The sequence below is a fragment of the Nuphar pumila genome, chromosome 4 (genome assembly GCF_984573655.1).
Source record: "Nuphar pumila chromosome 4, dmNupPumi1.hap1.1, whole genome shotgun sequence".
Lineage (NCBI taxonomy): Eukaryota > Viridiplantae > Streptophyta > Magnoliopsida > Nymphaeales > Nymphaeaceae > Nuphar > Nuphar pumila.
Window position 1 is genome coordinate 56,744,797 of NC_143252.1, and position 7,603 is coordinate 56,752,399.

Consider the following 7,603-nt stretch of genomic DNA (forward strand, 5'->3'; position numbering starts at 1 on the left):
ATTGCTTTTTGAAATGATTGTCCTTTTGAGATGTGAGGTGTCAGGTCATCTCAAAAACAACTTTATGTGAAATGATGTGTACTATATTGCTTTTTCAAAAAGTTATCATTAACTATTTGAGGTACACTATACATTGTTGTAATTAAAAATGATATTTAATTTATAATGAGTCTTTTCTCAAAATAAATGTTGTGTAGTACATTGAACATTGAAGTGTAATTTTGTCTTTATTCAATTTAATGATTTGTAGTGTGTTGATAGTTTTCTTACAAATCGTCACTTCTTTGGTTAAATGTATGTAAGTACAATAAATGCTTGCTAAGTACTTTATTTATAAATGGTCATTTCTCAAATGCTTTTTGAGATGGCATTTAATGTTTACAGAAAGAATGATGGCTTTAAATATAAGTCGACATTCTTGAGTGTGGATTTTATTAATAAATAAATGGTCATTTCTCAAATGCTTTTTGAGGTGGCATTTAATGTTTACAGAAAGAATGATGGCTTTAAGTATAAGTCGACAGTCTTGAGTGTGAATTTTGTTATTAAATAAATAAAGTCTTTTCCAAACTTAATTGTCTTGTTTAAACAATAAGTAATTTTTTATATAAAACAATATTTGTTTTCTCAAATTGTCAATTCAAGATAGACGATTATGTATTGTGGGTAAATTCATTTTGTCTTTTTCTTTCATATTTGAAATCATTAGCTTTTATATCTTTTTAAGTTGTCTTTTTCATAAATGCTTGTTAGAAGGTACAATTAATGCTTTTGAAATTATGAGCTATTATATCTTGTCAAAATGTTTTTTTCATAAATGCATGTAAGAAAGTACAATGATTAGTTTCAAAAAAGGTGTTTTTGAGATATTGTATCCTTTTATGAAAAGCTTAGCTTTTTGTAAATAGATGGTTTGTATGATGTTTAAAGCATATAATGTAACATGAGATATGCAATATGCATGCTTCTGAAGGTTCTGTTACATATGACTCTAAAGAAGAAAAAAATCTTCATCTTAAAGTAGCCGATCTTCTTAGATAAACTTTATAAATGTATGGCCTATCAAGCTTTTTCTTCAGAGAGTATGATTGCATCAAATAGTTGTACTTGATCAGGTTGTCTCCATTCTTCTTAGGTGAAATAACCTTGCATCAAATACTCGCTAAATGCATGACAAATCATATCCAGTCATAATATAACATATTCATGAAGACATATCATATTTATCATATCATATTAAAGCATATCATATATTTATCATGTATGACAGCATATCATATTATGTATCATCAAAACATAGTTTCTCAACAATATTAAGTTTTTCTCAGAAAATTTACAGGTCTTACACAGATAGTCAGTGAGTCAGTCCTGTTTGGGTGGTTTCCAAGAAGTCTGGACTCACTGTTGTAAAGAATGAGAAAGAAGGGAGTATTCTGATAAGGACCACCACGGGGTGGCGAGTGTGTATAGACTATAGGAAGTTGAATGTTGCAATACAAAATGATCACTTCTCATTGTCATTCATTGATCAGATTCTGAAGAGACTTGCTGGACAGAGCAACTATTGTTTCTTAAACAGATATTCTGGATATAATCAGGTAGTTGTCCATCCTGACGACCAGAAGAAGACCACATTTACTTGTTTGTATGGCACATTTGCATTCAAGTGTATGCCGTTTGGGCTATGTAATGCCCCGACAACATTTCAGCGGTGCATGATGGCTATTTTCTCCAATATGGTGGATGATGTCATAGATATTTTCATGAAGAATTTTTTTGTGTACGGCTCTTTATTCGAAGATTGTCACCATAAATTAATAAGAGTGCTCAAGAGATGTATGAAGACCATTCTTATGCTTAGTTGAAAAAAAAAGCCATTTCAAGGTCCAAGAAGGGATATTTCTCGAACATATAATGTCCAAGAGAGGGATTGAAATGGATAGAGTGAAGGTAGAGTCAATTTCACGATTGAATCTGCCTACTACTGTGAGGCAGGTGCATTCATTTTTTGGTCACGCAGAGTTTTATCAGCGGTTCATCAAAGATTTCAGTAAAATCTCTCGATCACTGTGTATATTATTAGCTAAGGATCAACACTTTGATTTTGATGCGGATTGTATGAAAGCATTTAAGTTACTCAATGATGCCTTGACCATGACACCTATTTTGAGATCTCCGGATTGGACATTACCATTTGAGATCATGTGTGATGCCTTCGACTATGCCATGGGAGCTATATTAGAACAAAAGATTGATAGAAAGCCCTATGTCATATACTACGCAAGCAGAACCCTATCAAATGCTTAGATAAATTACACTACAACAGAAAAGAAATTGCTTGCGGTAGTATTTGCATTGGACAAGTTTATGTCCTATTTGCTTGGTTGCAAGGTGATTGTCTATTATGATCATGTTGCATTGAAGTATCTTTTTGTCAAGAAAGACACCAAATCAAGACTCATTCGGTGGGTTTTGCTACTACAAGAGTTTGATCTTAAGATTCGAGATAAGAAGGGCAGTGAAAATGTAGTAGCAGACCATTTATCTAGATTGATCGTGGATTCTCCTAAGAATCAGAGACCGATCAGTGATTCTTTTCCGGATAAGCAGATCATGGCAGTAGGAGCATCGCAGTCACCATGGTTTGCTAATATTGTAAATTGTCTGGTGACTAGGCAGGTTCCTGTGCATTAGACTAGGGATGAGAAAGACAGATTTTTCGTGCAGGTGAGACATTATTACTGGGATGAACCAACATTGTTCAAGTATTGTGCAGACCAGATTATTAGGAGGTGTGTCCCAGAGGAGGAGTACAAGTCCATCCTTCAGTTTTGTCATTCTCATCTTGTGGAGGTCTTTTTAGTATTAGGAAGACTGCCGTCAAGGTTTTTCAGTCTGGATTTTATTGGCTGACACTCCACAAAGATGTGCATGAGTTTTGTAGAAAATATCTTTGATGTCAGCAGACAGGGAACATGTCCAAGAGAGATATGATGCTCATGCTCCCAATCTTAGTAGTTGAGATATTTGATATTTGGGGTATAGATTTTATGAGCCTATTTCCGCCTTCATTCGGTAATGTTTATATTTTAGTGGCGGTTGATTATGTGTCCAAATGGGTCGAGGCTATGGCTACCAAGACTAATGATCATAGAGTTGTGCTTAAGTTTATTAAGCATAATATTTTTAATCGATTTGGTGTACCGCGATCAATGATTAGTGATGGTAGAAAGCATTTTAGGAATGTACAAGTTATTTCTCTTCTGAGAAAATATTCTATGCATTATAAGTTCACCACTCCTTATCATCCTCAGACCAGTGGACAGGTTGAGGTTTCAAATAGAAAGATTAAGAGAATTTTAGAGAAGACAGTTCACCCGGACCACACAGATTGGTCTCAGTACTTGGATGATGCATTATGGGCGTATAGGACTGCATTCAAGACCCTTATTGTTATGTCACCATACCGATTAGTCTTTGGAAAAGCATGCCACCTCCTTGTAGAATTGGAACATAGGGCTTACTAGGCCACTAAAAAGATCAATTTCGATATGGCCAAGGCTGGCAAAGAGCATCGCCTACAACTCACTGAGCTAGAAGAGCTAAGGAATGAAGCCTATGAGAGTTTTTATGAGGCTCGCACAAAAACATTTCATGATAAACTCATAAATCGAAAGGTGTTTGAGCCTGGGAAACAAGTATTATTGTTTAACTCTCGACTTCAATTATTTCCTGGGAAGTTGAAAAGCAAATGGGATGGACCATATATAGTGAAAGTTGTATTTCCTTCCAGAGAAGTGGAGATTAGAGATCCTCGCAACCGCAAAGTTTTCAAAGTGAATGAGAAAAGACTAAAGCCCTACTTTTTTTGGAGAGGCACATGCGAAAGTGTGTGAGGAAATTGTGTTTATTGAGAGTTTTGATTGAGCTAGTTGATTGTTTGTATCATAGTAGAGATAGATTAATTATAGGATAAGTGCTTGTATTTCTTTTTATTATTCTGGTTATTTGTTATTTGTCATTTTGTTAATCTTTTGATTTAATCTCTAGTGCTAGAATGGTGATTATTTTTACAGGACATAAGGATGGAGCAACAATTAAGATGTCAACTTCATGTCAAGTTCACATGAAATCATGCATCTGAGTGTATATGATGGTAGTGCAATGGATGTGGCAATAGAGTATTCAGATGAGCTTCATCATATAGTCAGGTTGTATCTATCCTTGTCTTAATTTATATTTGTTCTTACGGCACATGCATGCATACATATAGTTTTATCTAAGCATAGGGGAATGATATTGAGGACATCATCATTTAAGCATGGGAGAGTGGTGTTGAGGACATCATCATTTAAGCATGGGAAAGGGATTATAAAAAAAATTTATTTGTTTTAAAAAATCAATTTTCAGCTTTTCATGAAATGTCTTTTGTAGGATTTGATATATATTTAGAATTTTAAATTCCATATGCAATTTTTTTCAAAAAATTGATCTAAAAAGAGTGATTGTTTGCATAGATTTTGACGAAATGAGAATATGTGATTGTTGGAGTCTTGACAGAATTACTTGTATGACAATGCATAGTATATTACAAATAAAAGTAGTGAAAACATATATTATAGAGAAAATGTAGTTGTTCTAAGTCTTCTAAGTTGTCACGTGAGTAGTGGAGACAGACACTAGTTGATGTGTTTCATTTCTGCAAAAGAGGGCAACCTGGGAGGTCGAACACTTTATTTAGACATCGTCGGTGATGCCTGTTGGGTTTGAGTAAGTAAGTCTAAGGGGTGTTTTACACCTGATGCCCTAAAGTTGTCTGGCTTGAGAATCATCGACCTAAAGCTCGCTACATGGACCTAATAGAAATCCTAATAGGCCACATTGCACACAGAAAAGACTACATATACTACAAAAGTCTAGGACCTAGTAACTCAAGTTATTAAGGCCGAGGAATCTTTGTATTTGATACCCTAAGGTCGTCTGGCCTGAGAGATATCACCCCAATGCTCGTTACAAGGGTTACGAAGTTTGATGATGGATGTAGAGTTTAATTGAAATATATATATATATATATATATATATATATATATATATATATATATATATATATATATATATAAGAGTTTGAAAGAAAAATTCACTACATATTAAAAAAAAAGAAAAAAGAATTAAACTATGTAGAAATCACACAAAGAGAGAAAGATGATGACATAAAGATGTTCAAATTTCTTAAAAAGGAATGTAGATAATCGAGAATTTTAGAAAAAATTAAGAAAAATATTTATACTGTGGGGGTGTGGAATTTCTTTTCATATGTTATCTCTTACATTAACATAAAATGAAAGCTAGAATTGATTAGTGTCCAGTTAGTTTCATTGTGTTTTTATTTTTTTTGTTGCTCAAGGACTAACAACATTCAAGCATGAGGGAATCTAATAATGCATAAGCATGGGAGAATTTGATAATGCATGAAATGTATTATAATTTAAACATAATATTCATGTCATTATCCATATTTTTAGAGTTAAAACCCATGTTTATGTTGATTCAAGTCATAGAAAGCTACGCTTCAAATTTCATCCAATTTTGAGATAAATTGGCGAAGTTATAAGTTTTTTCGTGTAATGGAGCAAATCCACGCGAGATCCAGACCCATATAAGAATAACAAATTTTTGGATCTTGGATCAAGATTGGATCACATTGAACCAACCCAAGCTCCATTCACGTTTTTCCAAAAGAGGTGCCCAGCAATTTCTGAGAAAATTTTGAGTGTTGTCAAAAATACTCTTTCATAAGAGTGTTTTTGAATTCCTTAAAAATATCAGACAAAAGGGGGGGGGGTGCTTTCATTTGATTTTTGTCCAGACCTTGAGAGATCCTTCATAGCACCAACCACCTCATTTTTACCATCCACCATCATTTTGTTGCACCGAAGAGTTTTTTAGGTGTTGCGTCATCAAGGAGCTCTCCGGACGTCTCCCATTGCTTAGTTTTTCATGTCTTTTTGTGTTGTTTTTAATTTGTGTCAAGTTTTCTCTAATCTTCTGATTTTTGTGTGCAGCATCATGACAGCCATTGAAGGAACCTAATCTTCGCATTGAGGGGTTTTCCGGATGCTATATGGTTGAGGAGATTTTTGGGCCCTCACACGAGCCAAGAAATTTTTTGGGCTAGCACTTCTTTCTCACCTACCGTACTTCAAACCACCAACCATTGTTCCATCGATGAGTTGCTAGAGGTTGCAGACCTTTTTGGAAGAGTAGAAGAAACTGTGGGAGGCCTCAGATCTTGGACCAAACGCAGGTCATCTGGTAAGATCCACATTCTTTGTTTTATTTATTTTATTTGTTATTTTTGTGAAAATCGGGTAGACTATGTCTAGCCGTTTTGAGGTTTTGCAATTTTTTTTGTCGAAATTTTTTTAACAGTTCAAAATATCTGAAAATCAAATTTTTTTATAGCTTAAGATCGAGTCTAGTTAATAATTTGGTGTAAATAAAAATCGGTATTTGATTTGCTTTATTTTTTAGTTAAAAAGCGGTTTTTGGAATCTTTTGTAAAAACGTCTTTTAAAGGTTGTCGTCTTCTCCAAGAGGATGGCAACCATTGTTGGTTTAGTCAAGGTCTGAGTAATAATCATTTTAGGAAATTTTAATTAGAATTTGTAAGTTTTAATTTGGTATTAGGGCATAAATTCTTGTTTGTGAATTAAGTTAGTGTAGGTAAGTTTTATTTAGGAAATTAGAATTCACGTTTCTTTTTGTTTGTGGGCATTTCAATTCTGACCTGATATTAGTTAAGTTAGATATTATATAAATTAGATTAAGTTAAGTTTAGTTTACTATCATAATCCTTGATTTTTGAGATCTTTTAAGAAGGGTAATTTTGGAATTTCAAAGAATAGGCAATTTTGGTAAAACATGGGGGGTTTCCACATTTCAGAAATTCACTAAAGGCAAGAGTTGGGTCTTCAAAGAGACGCCAACGAAGAGGATTGTTACCTTGTAATTTAGGTATGTGAACTTGAATTTCAAATCCCTTACCTAAATTCATTTGATTTGATTTTGTTAAAAGGAACTTATCTCCTTAATTAAGGAGATATCCTCTTAATTAGAGGATTCATTTCAAAACGTGTGGGCCCAATTGAGGCTAGCATTTTTGGTGCTAAAAGGAAAATACTCCTCTAAGGAAAGAATATAAGAGACGTACTTAAATCCAATCTAGCCTAATTATGTCTTAATAACCCTTTCTATTAAGTAAGTTAGCATAGTTTATGTAATTTTAAACTTTCATTAAGTATTTAGGTAAGTTTGACTTAGACGCTTTTTTTATGTAATGCATACCATTTAAATAAACAGTCGTGGATATTAGTTAGGTTAGTTAGTCATTTATAATTAATTTTGTTATTTCTTGTTCTTTTTTTTATTTCATAATTACTTAAATGTGAGTATGTCCCTACATAGGGGATGATTTTGGGTAGATAGTAATTAATCCTTTTTTGTGTCTAGTGTGTTTCTATGTAAGTTCTTTGTATACATGAATGGTTATAGTCCATATCTTATAATGTTTGTTAATGATTAACTAGGTTTAGATTGATTAATA